General features: G+C 47.2%; 1 protein-coding gene across 5 annotated transcripts in view; it reads left to right on the plus strand.

Annotated features, from left to right (window-relative positions):
- Positions 1 to 21,471, plus strand: part of LOC137355620 (putative adhesion G protein-coupled receptor E4P) — a 153,954-nt gene that overhangs the window by 44,284 nt on the left and 88,199 nt on the right. The window lies entirely within an intron of this gene.

Below are 21,471 nucleotides of genomic sequence, written 5' to 3' on the forward strand. Positions count from 1 at the left end.
GTTTGTCAGAGAGTGTTACAGTGAGGGGTGTGGTTTATATCAGAGAGTGTTACAGTGAGGGATGTGGGGTTTATCAGACAGTGTTACAGTGAGGGGTGTGGTTTATATCAGAGAGTGTTACAGTGAGGGATGTGGGGTTTATCAGAGAGTGTTACAGAGAGGGGTGTGGTTTATATCAGTGAGTGTTACAGTGAGGGATGTGGGGTTTATCAGAGAGTGTTACAGTGAGGGATGTGGGGTTTGTCAGAGAGTGTTACAGTGAGGGGTGTGGTTTATATCAGAGAGTGTTACAGTGAGGGATGTGGCGTATATCAGAGAGTGTTACAGTGAGGGCGTGGGGTTGATCAGAGAGTGTTACAGTGAGGGTTGTGGTTTATATCAGAGAGTGTTACAGTGAGGGTGTGGGGTTTATCAGAGAGTGTTACAGTGAGGGAGAGTAGGATATATCCGCGAGTGTTACAGTGAGGGGTGGGGTTTATCAGAGCGTGTTACAGTGAGGGTTGTGGTTTATATCAGAGAGTGTTACAGTGAGGGTGTGGGGTATATCAGAGAGTGTTATAGTGAGGGTGTGGGGTTTATCAGAGAGTGTTACAGTGAGGGTGTGGGGTATATCCGAGAGTGTTACAGTGAGGGTGTGGGGTTTATCAGAGAGTGCTACAGTGAGGGGTGTGTTTATATCAGAGAGTGTGACAGTGAGGATGTGGGGTTTATCAGAGAGTGCTACAGTGAGGGGTGTGGTTTATATCAGAGAGTGTTACAGTGAGGATGTGGGGTTTATCAGAGAGTGTTACAGTGAGGGGTGTGGTTTATATCAGAGAGTGTTACAGTGAGGATGTGGGGTTTATCAGAGAGTGTTACAGTGAGGAGTGTGGTTTATCAGAGAGTGCTGCAGTGAGGGGTGTGGTTTATATCAGAGAGTGTGACAGTGAGGATGTGGGGTTTATCAGAGTGCTACAGTGAGGTGTGTGGTTTATATCAGAGAGTGTTACAGTGAGGATGTGGGGTTTATCAGAGACTGTTACAGTGAGGGATGTGGGGTTTATCAGAGAGTGTTACAGTGAGGGATGTGGGGTTTATCAGTGTTACAGTGAGGGATGTGGGGTTTATCAGAGAGTGTTACAGTGAGGGGTGTGGTTTATATCAGAGAGTGTTACAGTGAGGGTGTGGGGTTTATCAGAGAGTGTTACAGTGAGGGGTGTGGTTTATATCAGAGCGTGTTACAGTGAGGGTGTGGGGTTTATCAGAGAGTGTTACAGCGTGGAATGTGGGGTTTATTAGAGAGTGTTACAGTGAGGGATGTGGGGTTTATCAGAGAGTGTTACAGTGAGGGGTGTGGTTTATATCAGAGAGTGTTACAGTGAGGGATGTGGAGTTTATCGGAGAGTGTTACAGTGAGGGATGTGGGGTTCATCAGAGAGTGTTGCAGTGAGGGATGTGGGGTTTATCGGAGAGTGTTACAGTGAGGGGTGTGGTTTATATCAGAGAGTGTTACAGTGAGGGAGCGTAGGATATATCCGCGTGTGTTACAGTGAGGGGTGTGGTTTATATTAGAGAGTGTTACAGTGAGGGATGTGGGGTTTATCAGAGAGTGTTACAGTGAGGGGTGTGGTTTATATCAGAGTGTTACAGTGAGGGATGTGGGGTTTATCAGAGAGTGTTACAGTGAGGGGTGTGGGGTTTATATCAGAGAGTGTTACAGTGAGGATGTGGGGTTTATCAGAGAGTGTTACAGTGAGGGGTGTGCTTTATATCAGAGAGTGTTACAGTGAGGATGTGGGGTTTATCAGAGAGTGTTACAGTGAGGGGTGTGCTTTATATCAGAGAGTGTTACAGTGAGGGTGTGGGGTTTATCGGAGAGTGTTACAGTGAGGGATCTGGGGTTTATCAGAGAGTGTTACAGTGAGGGATGTGGGGTATATCAGAGAGTGTTACAGTGAGGGATGTGGGGTTTATCAGAGAGTGTTACAGTGAGGGGTGTGGTTTATATCAGAGAGTGTTACAGTGAGGGATGTGGGGTTTATCAGAGAGTGTTACAGAGAGGGGTGTGGTTTATATCAGTGAGTGTTACAGTGAGGGATGTGGGGTTTATCAGAGAGTGTTACAGTGAGGGATGTGGGGTTTGTCAGAGAGTGTTACAGTGAGGGATGTGGTTTATATCAGAGAGTGTTACAGTGAGGGATGTGGCGTATATCAGAGAGTGTTACAGTGAGGGGTGTGGTGTATATCCGAGAGTGTTACAGTGAGGGTGTGGGGTTTATCAGAGAGTGTTACAGTGAGGGTTGTGGTTTATATCAGAGAGTGTTACAGTGAGGGTGTGGGGTTTATCAGAGAGTGTTACAGTGAGGGAGAGTAGGATATATCCGCGAGTGTTACAGTGAGGGGTGGGGTTTATCAGAGCGTGTTACAGTGAGGGTTGTGGTTTATATCAGAGAGTGTTACAGTGAGGGTGTGGGGTTTATCAGAGAGTGTTACAGTGAGGGAGAGTAGGATATATCCGCGAGTGTTACAGTGAGGGGTGGGGTTTATCAGAGCGTGTTACAGTGAGGGTTGTGGTTTATATCAGAGAGTGTTACAGTGAGGGTGTGGGGTTTATCAGAGAGTGTTACAGTGAGGGTGTGGGGTATATCCGAGAGTGTTACAGTGAGGGTGTGGGGTTTATCAGAGAGTGTTACAGTGAGGATGTGGGGTTTATCAGAGAGTGCTACAGTGAGGTGTGTGGTTTATCAGAGAGTGTTACAGTGAGGGATGTGGGGTTTATCAGAGACTGTTACAGTGAGGGATGTGGGGTTTATCAGAGAGTGTTACAGTGAGGGATGTGGGGTTTATCAGAGAGTGTTACAGTGAGGGGTGTGGTTTATATCAGAGAGTGTTACAGTGAGGGTGTGGGGTTTATCAGAGAGTGTTACAGTGAGGGGTGTGGTTTATATCAGAGCGTGTTACAGTGAGGGTGTGGGGTTTATCAGAGAGTGTTACAGTGAGGGATGTGGGGTTTATCAGTGAGTGTTACAGTGAGGGATGTGGGGTTTATCAGAGAGTGTTACAGTGAGGGATGTGGGGTTTGTCAGAGAGTGTTACAGTGAGGGATGTGGTTTATATCAGAGAGTGTTACAGTGAGGGATGTGGCGTATATCAGAGAGTGTTACAGTGAGGGGTGTGGTGTATATCCGAGAGTGTTACAGTGAGGGTGTGGGGTTTATCAGAGAGTGTTACAGTGAGGGTTGTGGTTTATATCAGAGAGTGTTACAGTGAGGGTGTGGGGTTTATCAGAGAGTGTTACAGTGAGGGAGAGTAGGATATATCCGCGAGTGTTACAGTGAGGGGTGGGGTTTATCAGAGCGTGTTACAGTGAGGGTTGTGGTTTATATCAGAGAGTGTTACAGTGAGGGTGTGGGGTTTATCAGAGAGTGTTACAGTGAGGGAGAGTAGGATATATCCGCGAGTGTTACAGTGAGGGGTGGGGTTTATCAGAGCGTGTTACAGTGAGGGTTGTGGTTTATATCAGAGAGTGTTACAGTGAGGGTGTGGGGTTTATCAGAGAGTGTTACAGTGAGGGTGTGGGGTATATCCGAGAGTGTTACAGTGAGGGTGTGGGGTTTATCAGAGAGTGTTACAGTGAGGATGTGGGGTTTATCAGAGAGTGCTACAGTGAGGTGTGTGGTTTATCAGAGAGTGTTACAGTGAGGGATGTGGGGTTTATCAGAGACTGTTACAGTGAGGGATGTGGGGTTTATCAGAGAGTGTTACAGTGAGGGATGTGGGGTTTATCAGAGAGTGTTACAGTGAGGGGTGTGGTTTATATCAGAGAGTGTTACAGTGAGGGTGTGGGGTTTATCAGAGAGTGTTACAGTGAGGGGTGTGGTTTATATCAGAGCGTGTTACAGTGAGGGTGTGGGGTTTATCAGAGAGTGTTACAGTGAGGGATGTGGGGTTTATCAGAGAGTGTTACAGTGAGGGGTGTGGTTTATATCAGAGAGTGTTACAGTGAGGGGTGTGGGGTTTATCAGAGAGTGTTACAGTGAGGGATGTGGGGTTTATCAGAGAGTGTTACAGTGAGGGATGTGGGGTTCATCAGAGAGTGTTGCAGTGAGGGATGTGGGGTTTATCGGAGAGTGTTACAGTGAGGGATGTGGGGTTTATCAGAGAGTGTTACAGTGAGGGATGTGGGGTTTATCGGAGAGTGTTACAGTGAGGGATGTGGGGTTCATCAGAGAGTGTTGCAGTGAGGGATGTGGGGTTTATCGGAGAGTGTTACAGTGAGGGATGTGGGGTTTATCAGAGAGTGTTACAGTGAGGGATGTGGGGTTTATCGGAGAGTGTTACAGTGAGGGATGTGGGGTTCATCAGAGAGTGTTACAGTGAGGGATGTGGGGTTTATCGGAGAGTGTTACAGTGAGGGATGTGGGGTTCATCAGAGAGTGTTGCAGTGAGGGATGTGGGGTTTATCGGAGAGTGTTACAGTGAGGGATGTGGGGTTTATCAGAGAGTGTTACAGTGAGGGATGTGGGTTATATCAGAGAGTGTTACAGTGAGGGGTGTGGGGTTTATCAGAGAGTGTTACAGTGAGGGATGTGGGGTTTATCGGAGAGTGTTACAGTGAGGGATGTGGGGTTCATCAGAGAGTGTTGCAGTGAGGGATGTGGGGTTTATCGGAGAGTGTTACAGTGAGGGATGTGGGGTTTGTCAGAGAGTGTTACAGTGAGGCATGTGGGGTTTGTCAGAGAGTGTTACAGTGAGGGATGTGGGGTTTATCGGAGAGTGTTACAGTGAGGGATGTGGGGTTCATCAGAGAGTGTTGCAGTGAGGGATGTGGGGTTTATCGGAGAGTGTTACAGTGAGGGATGTGGGGTTTATCAGAGAGTGTTACAGTGAGGGATGTGGGTTATATCAGAGAGTGTTGCAGTGAGGGATGTGGGGTTTATCAGAGAGTGTTACAGTGAGGGATGTGGGGTTTATCAGAGAGTGTTACAGTGAGGGATGTGGGTTATATCAGAGAGTGTTACAGTGAGGGATGTGGGGTTTATCAGAGAGTGTTACAGTGAGGGATGTGGGGTTTATCGGAGAGTGTTACAGTGAGGGATGTGGGGTTCATCAGAGAGTGTTGCAGTGAGAGATGTGGGGTTTATCGGAGAGTGTTACAGTGAGGGATGTGGGGTTTATCAGAGAGTGTTACAGTGAGGGATGTGGGGTTTATCAGAGAGTGTTACAGTGAGGGATGTGGGTTATATCAGAGAGTGTTCCAGTGAGGATGTGGGGTTTATCAGAGAGTGTTACAGTGAGGGGTGTGGTTTATATCAGAGAGTGTTTCAGTGAGGGATGTGGGGTTTATCAGAGAGTGTTACAGTGAGGGATGTGGGGTTTATCAGAGAGTGTTCCAGTGAGGGGTGTGGGGTTTATCAGAGAGTGTTCCAGTGAGGGGTGTGGTTTATATCAGAGAGTGTTACAGTGAGGGAGAGTAGGATATATCCGCGAGTGTTACAGTGAGGGGTGTGGTTTATATCAGAGAGTGTTACAGTGAGGATGTGGGGTTTATCAGAGAGTGCTACAGTGAGGGGTGTGGTTTATATCAGAGAGTGTTACAGTGAGGATGTGGGGTTTATCAGAGAGTGCTACAGTGAGGGGTGTGGTTTATATCAGAGAGTGTTACAGTGAGGATGTGGGGTTTATCAGAGAGTGTTACAGTCAGGAGTGTGGTTTATCAGAGAGTGCTGCAGTGAGGGGTGTGGTTTATATCAGAGAGTGTGACAGTGAGGATGTGGGGTTTATCAGAGACTGTTACAGTGAGGGATGTGGGGTTTATCAGTGTTACAGTGAGGGATGTGTGGTTTATCAGAGAGTGTTACAGTGAGGGGTGTGGTTTATATCAGAGAGTGTTACAGTGAGGGGTGTGAGGGATATCAGAGCGTGTTGCAGTGAGGGGTGTGGTTTATATCAGAGAGTGTTAAAGTGAGGGGTGTGAGGTATATGAGAGCGTGTTACAGTGAGGGTGTGGGGTTTATCAGAGAGTGTTACAGTGAGGGGTGTGGTTTATATCAGAGAGTGTTACAGTGAGGGGTGTGGGGTTTATCAGAGAGTGTTACAGTGAGGGGTGTGGTTTATATCAGAGAGTGTTACAGTGAGGGGTGTGAGGTATATCAGAGCGTGTTACAGTGAGGGGTGTGGGGTTTATCAGAGAGTGCTCCAGTGAGGGGTGTGGTTTATATCAGAGAGTGTTACAGTGAGGGATGTGGGGTTTATCAGAGAGTGTTGCAGTGAGGGAGAGTAGGATATATCCGCGAGTGTTACAGTGAGGGGTGTGGTTTATATCAGAGAGTGTTACAGTGAGGGTGTGGGGTTTATCAGAGAGTGTTACAGTGAGGGGTGTGGTTTATATCAGAGTGTTACAGTGAGGGGTGTGGGGTTTATCAGAGAGTGTTACAGTGAGTGATGTGGGGTTTATCAGAGAGTGTTACAGTGAGGGGTGTGGTTTATATCAGAGAGTGTTACAGTGAGGGATGTGGGGTTTATCAGAGAGTGTTACAGTGAGGGGTGTGGTTTATATCAGAGAGTGTTACAGTGAGGAGTGTGGTTTATATCAGAGAGTGTTCCAGTGAGGGATGTGGGGTTTATCAGAGAGTGTTACAGTGAGGGGTGTGGTTTATATCAGAGAGTGTTACAGTGAGGGGTGTGGTTTATATCAGAGAGTGTTACAGTGAGGGATGTGGGGTTTATCAGAGAGTGTTACAGTGAGGGATGTGGGGTTTATCGGAGAGTGTTACAGTGAGGGATGTGGGGTTCATCAGAGAGTGTTGCAGTGAGGGATGTGGGGTTTATCGGAGAGTGTTACAGTGAGGGATGTGGGGTTTATCAGAGAGTGTTACAGTGAGGGATGTGGGTTATATCAGAGAGTGTTACAGTGAGGATGTGGGGTTTATCAGAGAGTGTTGCAGTGAGGGGTGTGGTTTATATCAGAGAGTGTTTCAGTGAGGGTGTGGGGTTTATCAGAGAGTGTTACAGTGAGGGATGTGGGGTTTATCAGAGAGTGTTCCAGTGAGGGGTGTGGGGTTTATCAGAGAGTGTTACAGTGAGGGGTGTGGTTTATATCAGAGAGTGTTACAGTGAGGGAGAGTAGGATATATCCGCGAGTGTTACAGTGAGGGGTGTGGTTTATATCAGAGAGTGTTACAGTGAGGGTGTGGGGTTTATCAGAGAGTGTTACAGTGAGGGATGTGGGGTTTATCAGAGAGTGTTACAGTGAGGGGTGTGCTTTATATCAGAGAGTGTTACAGTGAGGGTGTGGGGTTTATCGGAGAGTGTTACAGTGAGGGGTGTGCTTTATATCAGAGTGTTACAGTGAGGGATGTGGGGTTTATCAGAGAGTGTTACAGTGAGGGGTGTGGGGTTTATATCAGAGAGTGTTACAGTGAGGATGTGGGGTTTATCAGAGAGTGTTACAGTGAGGGGTGTGCTTTATATCAGAGAGTGTTACAGTGAGGGTGTGGGGTTTATCGGAGAGTGTTACAGTGAGGGATCTGGGGTTTATCAGAGAGTGTTACAGTGAGGGGTGTGGTTTATATCAGAGAGTGTTACAGTGAGGGATGTGGGGTTTATCAGAGAGTGTTACAGTGAGGGGTGTGGTTTATATCAGAGAGTGTTACAGTGAGGGATGTGGGGTTTATCAGAGAGTGTTACAGTGAGGGATGTGGGGTTTGTCAGAGAGTGTTACAGTGAGGGGTGTGGTTTATATCAGAGAGTGTTACAGTGAGGGATGTGGGGTTTATCAGACAGTGTTACAGTGAGGGGTGTGGTTTATATCAGAGAGTGTTACAGTGAGGGATGTGGGGTTTATCAGAGAGTGTTACAGAGAGGGGTGTGGTTTATATCAGTGAGTGTTACAGTGAGGGATGTGGGGTTTATCAGAGAGTGTTACAGTGAGGGATGTGGGGTTTGTCAGAGAGTGTTACAGTGAGGGGTGTGGTTTATATCAGAGAGTGTTACAGTGAGGGATGTGGCGTATATCAGAGAGTGTTACAGTGAGGGCGTGGGGTTGATCAGAGAGTGTTACAGTGAGGGTTGTGGTTTATATCAGAGAGTGTTACAGTGAGGGTGTGGGGTTTATCAGAGAGTGTTACAGTGAGGGAGAGTAGGATATATCCGCGAGTGTTACAGTGAGGGGTGGGGTTTATCAGAGCGTGTTACAGTGAGGGTTGTGGTTTATATCAGAGAGTGTTACAGTGAGGGTGTGGGGTATATCAGAGAGTGTTACAGTGAGGGTGTGGGGTTTATCAGAGAGTGTTACAGTGAGGGTGTGGGGTATATCCGAGAGTGTTACAGTGAGGGTGTGGGGTTTATCAGAGAGTGCTACAGTGAGGGGTGTGTTTATATCAGAGAGTGTGACAGTGAGGATGTGGGGTTTATCAGAGAGTGCTACAGTGAGGGGTGTGGTTTATATCAGAGAGTGTTACAGTGAGGATGTGGGGTTTATCAGAGAGTGTTACAGTGAGGGGTGTGGTTTATATCAGAGAGTGTTACAGTGAGGATGTGGGGTTTATCAGAGAGTGTTACAGTGAGGAGTGTGGTTTATCAGAGAGTGCTGCAGTGAGGGGTGTGGTTTATATCAGAGAGTGTGACAGTGAGGATGTGGGGTTTATCAGAGTGCTACAGTGAGGTGTGTGGTTTATATCAGAGAGTGTTACAGTGAGGATGTGGGGTTTATCAGAGACTGTTACAGTGAGGGATGTGGGGTTTATCAGAGAGTGTTACAGTGAGGGATGTGGGGTTTATCAGTGTTACAGTGAGGGATGTGGGGTTTATCAGAGAGTGTTACAGTGAGGGGTGTGGTTTATATCAGAGAGTGTTACAGTGAGGGTGTGGGGTTTATCAGAGAGTGTTACAGTGAGGGGTGTGGTTTATATCAGAGCGTGTTACAGTGAGGGTGTGGGGTTTATCAGAGAGTGTTACAGCGTGGAATGTGGGGTTTATTAGAGAGTGTTACAGTGAGGGATGTGGGGTTTATCAGAGAGTGTTACAGTGAGGGGTGTGGTTTATATCAGAGAGTGTTACAGTGAGGGATGTGGAGTTTATCGGAGAGTGTTACAGTGAGGGATGTGGGGTTCATCAGAGAGTGTTGCAGTGAGGGATGTGGGGTTTATCGGAGAGTGTTACAGTGAGGGGTGTGGTTTATATCAGAGAGTGTTACAGTGAGGGAGAGTAGGATATATCCGCGTGTGTTACAGTGAGGGGTGTGGTTTATATTAGAGAGTGTTACAGTGAGGGATGTGGGGTTTATCAGAGAGTGTTACAGTGAGGGGTGTGGTTTATATCAGAGTGTTACAGTGAGGGATGTGGGGTTTATCAGAGAGTGTTACAGTGAGGGGTGTGGGGTTTATATCAGAGAGTGTTACAGTGAGGATGTGGGGTTTATCAGAGAGTGTTACAGTGAGGGGTGTGCTTTATATCAGAGAGTGTTACAGTGAGGATGTGGGGTTTATCAGAGAGTGTTACAGTGAGGGGTGTGCTTTATATCAGAGAGTGTTACAGTGAGGGTGTGGGGTTTATCGGAGAGTGTTACAGTGAGGGATCTGGGGTTTATCAGAGAGTGTTACAGTGAGGGATGTGGGGTATATCAGAGAGTGTTACAGTGAGGGATGTGGGGTTTATCAGAGAGTGTTACAGTGAGGGGTGTGGTTTATATCAGAGAGTGTTACAGTGAGGGATGTGGGGTTTATCAGAGAGTGTTACAGAGAGGGGTGTGGTTTATATCAGTGAGTGTTACAGTGAGGGATGTGGGGTTTATCAGAGAGTGTTACAGTGAGGGATGTGGGGTTTGTCAGAGAGTGTTACAGTGAGGGATGTGGTTTATATCAGAGAGTGTTACAGTGAGGGATGTGGCGTATATCAGAGAGTGTTACAGTGAGGGGTGTGGTGTATATCCGAGAGTGTTACAGTGAGGGTGTGGGGTTTATCAGAGAGTGTTACAGTGAGGGTTGTGGTTTATATCAGAGAGTGTTACAGTGAGGGTGTGGGGTTTATCAGAGAGTGTTACAGTGAGGGAGAGTAGGATATATCCGCGAGTGTTACAGTGAGGGGTGGGGTTTATCAGAGCGTGTTACAGTGAGGGTTGTGGTTTATATCAGAGAGTGTTACAGTGAGGGTGTGGGGTTTATCAGAGAGTGTTACAGTGAGGGAGAGTAGGATATATCCGCGAGTGTTACAGTGAGGGGTGGGGTTTATCAGAGCGTGTTACAGTGAGGGTTGTGGTTTATATCAGAGAGTGTTACAGTGAGGGTGTGGGGTTTATCAGAGAGTGTTACAGTGAGGGTGTGGGGTATATCCGAGAGTGTTACAGTGAGGGTGTGGGGTTTATCAGAGAGTGTTACAGTGAGGATGTGGGGTTTATCAGAGAGTGCTACAGTGAGGTGTGTGGTTTATCAGAGAGTGCTACAGTGAGGGGTGTGGTTTATATCAGAGTGTTACAGTGAGGATGTGGGGTTGATCAGAGTGCTACAGTGAGGGGTGTGGTTTATATCAGAGAGTGTTACAGTGAGGGATGTGGGGTTTATCAGAGACTGTTACAGTGAGGGATGTGGGGTTTATCAGAGAGTGTTACAGTGAGGGGTGTGGTTTATATCAGAGAGTGTTACAGTGAGGGTGTGGGGTTTATCAGAGAGTGTTACAGTGAGGGGTGTGGTTTATATCAGAGAGTGTTACAGTGAGGGGTGTGGGGTTTATATCAGAGAGTGTTACAGTGAGGATGTGGGGTTTATCAGAGAGTGTTACAGTGAGGGGTGTGCTTTATATCAGAGAGTGTTACAGTGAGGGTGTGGGGTTTATCGGAGAGTGTTACAGTGAGGGATCTGGGGTTTATCAGAGAGTGTTACAGTGAGGGGTGTGGTTTATATCAGAGAGTGTTACAGTGAGGGATGTGGGGTTTATCAGAGAGTGTTACAGTGAGGGGTGTGGTTTATATCAGAGAGTGTTACAGTGAGGGATGTGGGGTTTATCAGAGAGTGTTACAGTGAGGGATGTGGGGTTTGTCAGAGAGTGTTACAGTGAGGGGTGTGGTTTATATCAGAGAGTGTTACAGTGAGGGATGTGGGGTTTATCAGACAGTGTTACAGTGAGGGGTGTGGTTTATATCAGAGAGTGTTACAGTGAGGGATGTGGGGTTTATCAGAGAGTGTTACAGAGAGGGGTGTGGTTTATATCAGTGAGTGTTACAGTGAGGGATGTGGGGTTTATCAGAGAGTGTTACAGTGAGGGATGTGGGGTTTGTCAGAGAGTGTTACAGTGAGGGGTGTGGTTTATATCAGAGAGTGTTACAGTGAGGGATGTGGCGTATATCAGAGAGTGTTACAGTGAGGGCGTGGGGTTGATCAGAGAGTGTTACAGTGAGGGTTGTGGTTTATATCAGAGAGTGTTACAGTGAGGGTGTGGGGTTTATCAGAGAGTGTTACAGTGAGGGAGAGTAGGATATATCCGCGAGTGTTACAGTGAGGGGTGGGGTTTATCAGAGCGTGTTACAGTGAGGGTTGTGGTTTATATCAGAGAGTGTTACAGTGAGGGTGTGGGGTATATCAGAGAGTGTTACAGTGAGGGTGTGGGGTTTATCAGAGAGTGTTACAGTGAGGGTGTGGGGTATATCCGAGAGTGTTACAGTGAGGGTGTGGGGTTTATCAGAGAGTGCTACAGTGAGGGGTGTGTTTATATCAGAGAGTGTGACAGTGAGGATGTGGGGTTTATCAGAGAGTGCTACAGTGAGGGGTGTGGTTTATATCAGAGAGTGTTACAGTGAGGATGTGGGGTTTATCAGAGAGTGTTACAGTGAGGGGTGTGGTTTATATCAGAGAGTGTTACAGTGAGGATGTGGGGTTTATCAGAGAGTGTTACAGTGAGGAGTGTGGTTTATCAGAGAGTGCTGCAGTGAGGGGTGTGGTTTATATCAGAGAGTGTGACAGTGAGGATGTGGGGTTTATCAGAGTGCTACAGTGAGGTGTGTGGTTTATATCAGAGAGTGTTACAGTGAGGATGTGGGGTTTATCAGAGACTGTTACAGTGAGGGATGTGGGGTTTATCAGAGAGTGTTACAGTGAGGGATGTGGGGTTTATCAGTGTTACAGTGAGGGATGTGGGGTTTATCAGAGAGTGTTACAGTGAGGGGTGTGGTTTATATCAGAGAGTGTTACAGTGAGGGTGTGGGGTTTATCAGAGAGTGTTACAGTGAGGGGTGTGGTTTATATCAGAGCGTGTTACAGTGAGGGTGTGGGGTTTATCAGAGAGTGTTACAGCGTGGAATGTGGGGTTTATTAGAGAGTGTTACAGTGAGGGATGTGGGGTTTATCAGAGAGTGTTACAGTGAGGGGTGTGGTTTATATCAGAGAGTGTTACAGTGAGGGATGTGGAGTTTATCGGAGAGTGTTACAGTGAGGGATGTGGGGTTCATCAGAGAGTGTTGCAGTGAGGGATGTGGGGTTTATCGGAGAGTGTTACAGTGAGGGGTGTGGTTTATATCAGAGAGTGTTACAGTGAGGGAGAGTAGGATATATCCGCGTGTGTTACAGTGAGGGGTGTGGTTTATATTAGAGAGTGTTACAGTGAGGGATGTGGGGTTTATCAGAGAGTGTTACAGTGAGGGGTGTGGTTTATATCAGAGTGTTACAGTGAGGGATGTGGGGTTTATCAGAGAGTGTTACAGTGAGGGGTGTGGGGTTTATATCAGAGAGTGTTACAGTGAGGATGTGGGGTTTATCAGAGAGTGTTACAGTGAGGGGTGTGCTTTATATCAGAGAGTGTTACAGTGAGGATGTGGGGTTTATCAGAGAGTGTTACAGTGAGGGGTGTGCTTTATATCAGAGAGTGTTACAGTGAGGGTGTGGGGTTTATCGGAGAGTGTTACAGTGAGGGATCTGGGGTTTATCAGAGAGTGTTACAGTGAGGGATGTGGGGTATATCAGAGAGTGTTACAGTGAGGGATGTGGGGTTTATCAGAGAGTGTTACAGTGAGGGGTGTGGTTTATATCAGAGAGTGTTACAGTGAGGGATGTGGGGTTTATCAGAGAGTGTTACAGAGAGGGGTGTGGTTTATATCAGTGAGTGTTACAGTGAGGGATGTGGGGTTTATCAGAGAGTGTTACAGTGAGGGATGTGGGGTTTGTCAGAGAGTGTTACAGTGAGGGATGTGGTTTATATCAGAGAGTGTTACAGTGAGGGATGTGGCGTATATCAGAGAGTGTTACAGTGAGGGGTGTGGTGTATATCCGAGAGTGTTACAGTGAGGGTGTGGGGTTTATCAGAGAGTGTTACAGTGAGGGTTGTGGTTTATATCAGAGAGTGTTACAGTGAGGGTGTGGGGTTTATCAGAGAGTGTTACAGTGAGGGAGAGTAGGATATATCCGCGAGTGTTACAGTGAGGGGTGGGGTTTATCAGAGCGTGTTACAGTGAGGGTTGTGGTTTATATCAGAGAGTGTTACAGTGAGGGTGTGGGGTTTATCAGAGAGTGTTACAGTGAGGGAGAGTAGGATATATCCGCGAGTGTTACAGTGAGGGGTGGGGTTTATCAGAGCGTGTTACAGTGAGGGTTGTGGTTTATATCAGAGAGTGTTACAGTGAGGGTGTGGGGTTTATCAGAGAGTGTTACAGTGAGGGTGTGGGGTATATCCGAGAGTGTTACAGTGAGGGTGTGGGGTTTATCAGAGAGTGTTACAGTGAGGATGTGGGGTTTATCAGAGAGTGCTACAGTGAGGTGTGTGGTTTATCAGAGAGTGCTACAGTGAGGGGTGTGGTTTATATCAGAGTGTTACAGTGAGGATGTGGGGTTGATCAGAGTGCTACAGTGAGGGGTGTGGTTTATATCAGAGAGTGTTACAGTGAGGGATGTGGGGTTTATCAGAGACTGTTACAGTGAGGGATGTGGGGTTTATCAGAGAGTGTTACAGTGAGGGGTGTGGTTTATATCAGAGAGTGTTACAGTGAGGGTGTGGGGTTTATCAGAGAGTGTTACAGTGAGGGGTGTGGTTTATATCAGAGAGTGTTACAGTGAGGGTGTGGGGTTTATCAGAGAGTGTTACAGTGAGGGATGTGGGGTTTATCAGAGAGTGTTACAGTGAGGGGTGTGGTTTATATCAGAGAGTGTTACAGTGAGGGGTGTGGGGTTTATCAGAGAGTGTTACAGTGAGGGATGTGGGGTTTATCAGAGAGTGTTACAGTGAGGGATGTGGGGTTCATCAGAGAGTGTTGCAGTGAGGGATGTGGGGTTTATCGGAGAGTGTTACAGTGAGGGATGTGGGGTTTATCAGAGAGTGTTACAGTGAGGGATGTGGGGTTTATCGGAGAGTGTTACAGTGAGGGATGTGGGGTTCATCAGAGAGTGTTGCAGTGAGGGATGTGGGGTTTATCGGAGAGTGTTACAGTGAGGGATGTGGGGTTTATCAGAGAGTGTTACAGTGAGGGATGTGGGGTTTATCGGAGAGTGTTACAGTGAGGGATGTGGGGTTCATCAGAGAGTGTTACAGTGAGGGATGTGGGGTTTATCGGAGAGTGTTACAGTGAGGGATGTGGGGTTCATCAGAGAGTGTTGCAGTGAGGGATGTGGGGTTTATCGGAGAGTGTTACAGTGAGGGATGTGGGGTTTATCAGAGAGTGTTACAGTGAGGGATGTGGGTTATATCAGAGAGTGTTACAGTGAGGGGTGTGGGGTTTATCAGAGAGTGTTACAGTGAGGGATGTGGGGTTTATCGGAGAGTGTTACAGTGAGGGATGTGGGGTTCATCAGAGAGTGTTGCAGTGAGGGATGTGGGGTTTATCGGAGAGTGTTACAGTGAGGGATGTGGGGTTTGTCAGAGAGTGTTACAGTGAGGGATGTGGGGTTTATCAGAGAGTGTTACAGTGAGGGATGTGGGGTTTATCGGAGAGTGTTACAGTGAGGGATGTGGGGTTCATCAGAGAGTGTTGCAGTGAGGGATGTGGGGTTTATCGGAGAGTGTTACAGTGAGGGATGTGGGGTTTGTCAGAGAGTGTTACAGTGAGGCATGTGGGGTTTGTCAGAGAGTGTTACAGTGAGGGATGTGGGGTTTATCGGAGAGTGTTACAGTGAGGGATGTGGGGTTCATCAGAGAGTGTTGCAGTGAGGGATGTGGGGTTTATCGGAGAGTGTTACAGTGAGGGATGTGGGGTTTATCAGAGAGTGTTACAGTGAGGGATGTGGGTTATATCAGAGAGTGTTGCAGTGAGGGATGTGGGGTTTATCAGAGAGTGTTACAGTGAGGGATGTGGGGTTTATCAGAGAGTGTTACAGTGAGGGATGTGGGTTATATCAGAGAGTGTTACAGTGAGGGATGTGGGGTTTATCAGAGAGTGTTACAGTGAGGGATGTGGGGTTTATCGGAGAGTGTTACAGTGAGGGATGTGGGGTTCATCAGAGAGTGTTGCAGTGAGAGATGTGGGGTTTATCGGAGAGTGTTACAGTGAGGGATGTGGGGTTTATCAGAGAGTGTTACAGTGAGGGATGTGGGGTTTATCAGAGAGTGTTACAGTGAGGGATTTGGGTTATATCAGAGAGTGTTCCAGTGAGGATGTGGGGTTTATCAGAGAGTGTTACAGTGAGGGGTGTGGTTTATATCAGAGAGTGTTTCAGTGAGGGATGTGGGGTTTATCAGAGAGTGTTACAGTGAGGGATGTGGGGTTTATCAGAGAGTGTTCCAGTGAGGGGTGTGGGGTTTATCAGAGAGTGTTCCAGTGAGGGGTGTGGTTTATATCAGAGAGTGTTACAGTGAGGGAGAGTAGGATATATCCGCGAGTGTTACAGTGAGGGGTGTGGTTTATATCAGAGAGTGTTACAGTGAGGGTGTGGGGTTTATCAGAGAGTGTTACAGTGAAGGATGTGGGGTTTATCAGAGAGTGTTACAGTGAGGGGTGTGGTTTATATCAGAGTGTTACAGTGAGGGATGTGGGGTTTATCAGAGAGTGTTACAGTGAGGGGTGTGGTTTATATCAGAGAGTGTTACAGTGAGGATGTGGGGTTTATCAGAGAGTGTTACAGTGAGGGGTGTGGGGTTTATCTCAGAGAGTGTTACAGTGAGGGATGTGGGGTTTATCAGAGAGTGTTACAGTGAGGGGTGTGGTTTATATCAGAGAGTGTTACAGTGAGGGATGTGGGGTTTATCAGAGAGTGTTACAGTGAGGGGTGTGGTTTATATCAGAGAGTGTTACAGTGAGGGATGTGGGGTTTATCAGAGAGTGTTACAGTGAGGGATGTGGGGTTTATCAGAGAGTGTTACAGTGAGGGGTGTGGTTTATATCAGAGAGTGTTACAGTGAGGGATGTGGCGTATATCAGAGAGTGTTACAGTGAGGGGTGTGGTGTATATCAGAGAGTGTTACAGTGAGGGTGTGGGGTTTATCAGAGAGTGTTACAGTGAGGGATGTGGGGTTTATCAGAGAGTGTTACAGTGAGGGTTGTGGTTTATATCAGAGAGTGTTGCAGTGAGGGATGTGGGGTTTATCGGAGAGTGTTACAGTGAGGGATGTGGGGTTTATCAGAGAGTGTTACAGTGAGGGATGTGGGGTTTATCAGAGAGTGTTACAGTGAGGGATGTGGGTTATATCAGAGAGTGTTACAGTGAGGGGTGTGGGGTTTATCAGAGAGTGTTACAGTGAGGGATGTGGGGTTTATCAGAGAGTGTTACAGTGAGGGGTGTGGTTTATATCAGAGAGTGTTTCAGTGAGGGATGTGGGGTTTATCAGAGAGTGTTACAGTGAGGGATGTGGGGTTTATCAGAGAGTGTTCCAGTGAGGGGTGTGGGGTTTATCAGAGAGTGTTCCAGTGAGGGGTGTGGTTTATATCAGAGAGTGTTACAGTGAGGGAGAGTAGGATATATCCGCGAGTGTTACAGTGAGGGGTGTGGTTTATATCAGAGAGTGTTACAGTGAGGGTGTGGGGTTTATCAGAGAGTGTTACAGTGAGGGATGTGGGGTTTATCAGAGAGTGTTACAGTGAGGGGTGTGGTTTATATCAGAGTGTTACAGTGAGGGATGTGGGGTTTATCAGAGAGTGTTACAGTGAGGGGTGTGGTTTATATCAGAGAGTGTTACAGTGAGGATGTGGGGTTTATCAGAGAGTGTTACAGTGAGGGGTGTGGGGTTTATCTCAGAGAGTGTTACAGTGAGGGATGTGGGGTTTATCAGAGAGTGTTACAGTGAGGGGTGTGGTTTATATCAGAGAGTGTTACAGTGAGGGATGTGGGGTTTATCAGAGAGTGTTACAGTGAGGGGTGTGGTTTATATCAGAGAGTGTTACAGTGAGGGATGTGGGGTTTATCAGAGAGTGTTACAGTGAGGGATGTGGGGTTTATCAGAGAGTGTTACAGTGAGGGGTGTGGTTTATATCAGAGAGTGTTACAGTGAGGGATGTGGCGTATATCAGAGAGTGTTACAGTGAGGGGTGTGGTGTATATCCGAGAGTGTTACAGTGAGGGTGTGGGGTTTATCAGAGAGTGTTACAGTGAGGGTTGTGGTTTATATCAGAGAGTGTTACAGTGAGGGTGTGGGGTTTATCAGAGAGTGTTACAGTGAGGGATGTGGGGTTTATCAGAGAGTGTTACAGTGAGGGTTGTGGTTTATATCAGAGAGTGTTGCAGTGAGGGATGTGGGGTTTATCGGAGAGTGTTACAGTGAGGGATGTGGGGTTTATCAGAGAGTGTTACAGTGAGGGATGTGGGGTTTATCAGAGAGTGTTACAGTGAGGGATGTGGGTTATATCAGAGAGTGTTACAGTGAGGGGTGTGGGGTTTATCAGAGAGTGTTACAGTGAGGGATGTGGGGTTTATCGGAGAGTGTTACAGTGAGGGATGTGGGGTTCATCAGAGAGTGTTGCAGTGAGGGATGTGGGGTTTATCGGAGAGTGTTACAGTGAGGGATGTGGGGTTTATCAGAGAGTGTTACAGTGAGGGATGTGGGGTTTATCAGAGAGTGTTACAGTGAGGGATGTGGGGTTTATCGGAGAGTGTTACAGTGAGGGATGTGGGGTTCATCAGAGAGTGTTGCAGTGAGGGATGTGGGGTTTATCGGAGAGTGTTACAGTGAGGGATGTGGGGTTTATCAGAGAGTGTTACAGTGAGGGATGTGGGTTATATCAGAGAGTGTTACAGTGAGGGATGTGGGGTTTATCAGAGAGTGTTACAGTGAGGGATGTGGGTTATATCAGAGAGTGTTGCAGTGAGGGATGTGGGGTTTATCAGAGAGTGTTACAGTGAGGGATGTGGGGTTTATCAGAGAGTGTTACAGTGAGGGATGTGGGTTATATCAGAGAGTGTTACAGTGAGGGATGTGGGGTTTATCAGAGAGTGTTACAGTGAGGGATGTGGGGTTTATCGGAGAGTGTTACAGTGAGGGATGTGGGGTTCATCAGAGAGTGTTGCAGTGAGAGATGTGGGGTTTATCGGAGAGTGTTACAGTGAGGGATGTGGGGTTTATCAGAGAGTGTTACAGTGAGGGATGTGGGGTTTATCAGAGAGTGTTACAGTGAGGGATGTGGGTTATATCAGAGAGTGTTACAGTGAGGATGTGGGGTTTATCAGAGAGTGTTACAGTGAGGGGTGTGGTTTATATCAGAGAGTGTTTCAGTGAGGGATGTGGGGTTTATCAGAGAGTGTTACAGTGAGGGATGTGGGTTTTATCAGAGAGTGTTCCAGTGAGGGGTGTGGGGTTTATCAGAGAGTGTTCCAGTGAGGGGTGTGGTTTATATCAGAGAGTGTTACAGTGAGGGAGAGTAGGATATATCCGCGAGTGTTACAGTGAGGGGTGTGGTTTATATCAGAGAGTGTTACAGTGAGGGTGTGGGGTTTATCAGAGAGTGTTACAGTGAGGGATGTGGGGTTTATCAGAGAGTGTTACAGTGAGGGGTGTGGTTTATATCAGAGTGTTACAGTGAGGGATGTGGGGTTTATCAGAGAGTGTTACAGTGAGGGGTGTGGTTTATATCAGAGAGTGTTACAGTGAGGATGTGGGGTTTATCAGAGAGTGTTACAGTGAGGGGGTGTGGGGTTTATCTCAGAGAGTGTTACAGTGAGGGATGTGGGGTTTATCAGAGAGTGTTACAGTGAGGGATGTGGGGTTTATCAGAGAGTGTTACAGTGAGGGGTGTGGTTTATATCAGAGAGTGTTACAGTGAGGGATGTGGCGTATATCAGAGAGTGTTACAGTGAGGGGTGTGGTGTATATCCGAGAGTGTTACAGTGAGGGTGTGGGGTTTATCAGAGAGTGTTACAGTGAGGGTTGTGGTTTATATCAGAGAGTGTTACAGTGAGGGGTGTGGGGTTTATCAGAGAGTGTTACAGTGAGGGATGTGGGGTTTATCAGAGAGTGTTACAGTGAGGGTTGTGGTTTATATCAGAGAGTGTTGCAGTGAGGGATGTGGGGTTTATCGGAGAGTGTTACAGTGAGGGATGTGGGGTTTATCAGAGAGTGTTACAGTGAGGGATGTGGGGTTTATCAGAGAGTGTTACAGTGAGGGATGTGGGTTATATCAGAGAGTGTTACAGTGAGGGGTGTGGGGTTTATCAGAGAGTGTTACAGTGAGGGATGTGGGGTTTATCGGAGAGTGTTACAGTGAGGGATGTGGGGTTCATCAGAGAGTGTTGCAGTGAGGGATGTGGGGTTTATCGGAGAGTGTTACAGTGAGGGATGTGGGGTTTATCAGAGAGTGTTACAGTGAGGGATGTGGGGTTTATCAGAGAGTGTTACAGTGAGGGATGTGGGGTTTATCGGAGAGTGTTACAGTGAGGGATGTGGGGTTCATCAGAGAGTGTTGCAGTGAGGGATGTGGGGTTTATCGGAGAGTGTTACAGTGAGGGATGTGGGGTTTATCAGAGAGTGTTACAGTGAGGGATGTGGGTTATATCAGAGAGTGTTACAGTGAGGGATGTGGGGTTTATCAGAGAGTGTTACAGTGAGGGATGTGGGTTATATCAGAGAGTGTTGCAGTGAGGGATGTGGGGTTTATCAGAGAGTGTTACAGTGAGGGATGTGGGGTTTATCAGAGAGTGTTACAGTGAGGGATGTGGGTTATATCAGAGAGTGTTACAGTGAGGGATGTGGGGTTTATCAGAGAGTGTTACAGTGAGGGATGTGGGGTTTATCGGAGAGTGTTACAGTGAGGGATGTGGGGTTCATCAGAGAGTGTTGCAGTGAGAGATGTGGGGTTTATCGGAGAGTGTTACAGTGAGGGATGTGGGGTTTATCAGAGAGTGTTACAGTGAGGGATGTGGGGTTTATCAGAGAGTGTTACAGTGAGGGATGTGGGTTATATCAGAGAGTGTTACAGTGAGGATGTGGGGTTTATCAGAGAGTGTTACAGTGAGGGGTGTGGTTTATATCAGAGAGTGTTTCAGTGAGGGATGTGGGGTTTATCAGAGAGTGTTACAGTGAGGGATGTGGGTTTTATCAGAGAGTGTTCCAGTGAGGGGTGTGGGGTTTATCAGAGAGTGTTCCAGTGAGGGGTGTGGTTTATATCAGAGAGTGTTACAGTGAGGGAGAGTAGGATATATCCGCGAGTGTTACAGTGAGGGGTGTGGTTTATATCAGAGAGTGTTACAGTGAGGGTGTGGGGTTTATCAGAGAGTGTTACAGTGAGGGATGTGGGGTTTATCAGAGAGTGTTACAGTGAGGGGTGTGGTTTATATCAGAGTGTTACAGTGAGGGATGTGGGGTTTATCAGAGAGTGTTACAGTGAGGGGTGTGGTTTATATCAGAGAGTGTTACAGTGAGGATGTGGGGTTTATCAGAGAGTGTTACAGTGAGGGGGTGTGGGGTTTATCTCAGAGAGTGTTACAGTGAGGGATGTGGGGTTTATCAGAGAGTGTTACAGTGAGGGGTGTGGTTTATATCAGAGAGTGTTACAGTGAGGGATGTGGGGTTTATCAGAGAGTGTTACAGTGAGGGGTGTGGTTTATATCAGAGAGTGTTACAGTGAGGGATGTGGGGTTTATCAGAGAGTGTTACAGTGAGGGATGTGGGGTTTATCAGAGAGTGTTACAGTGAGGGGTGTGGTTTATATCAGAGAGTGTTACAGTGAGGGATGTGGCGTATATCAGAGAGTGTTACAGTGAGGGGTGTGGTGTATATCCGAGAGTGTTACAGTGAGGGTGTGGGGTTTATCAGAGAGTGTTACAGTGAGGGTTGTGGTTTATATCAGAGAGTGTTACAGTGAGGGTGTGGGGTTTATCAGAGAGTGTTACAGTGAGGGAGAGTAGGATATATCCGCGAGTGTTACAGTGAGGGGTGGGGTTTATCAGAGCGTGTTACAGTGAGGGTTGTGGTTTATATCAGAGAGTGTTACAATGAGGGTGTGGGGTATATCAGAGAGTGTTACAGTGAGGATGTGGGGTTTATCAGAGAGTGTTACAGTGAGGGGTGTGGTTTATATCAGAGAGTGTTGCAATGAGGGGCTGTTGGATATATCAGAGAGTGCAGTTACAGAAAGTGAAGTAAGCTTTATTCCAT

This window comes from Heterodontus francisci, chromosome 43 (assembly GCF_036365525.1).
Source record: "Heterodontus francisci isolate sHetFra1 chromosome 43, sHetFra1.hap1, whole genome shotgun sequence".
Taxonomy (NCBI): domain Eukaryota; kingdom Metazoa; phylum Chordata; class Chondrichthyes; order Heterodontiformes; family Heterodontidae; genus Heterodontus; species Heterodontus francisci.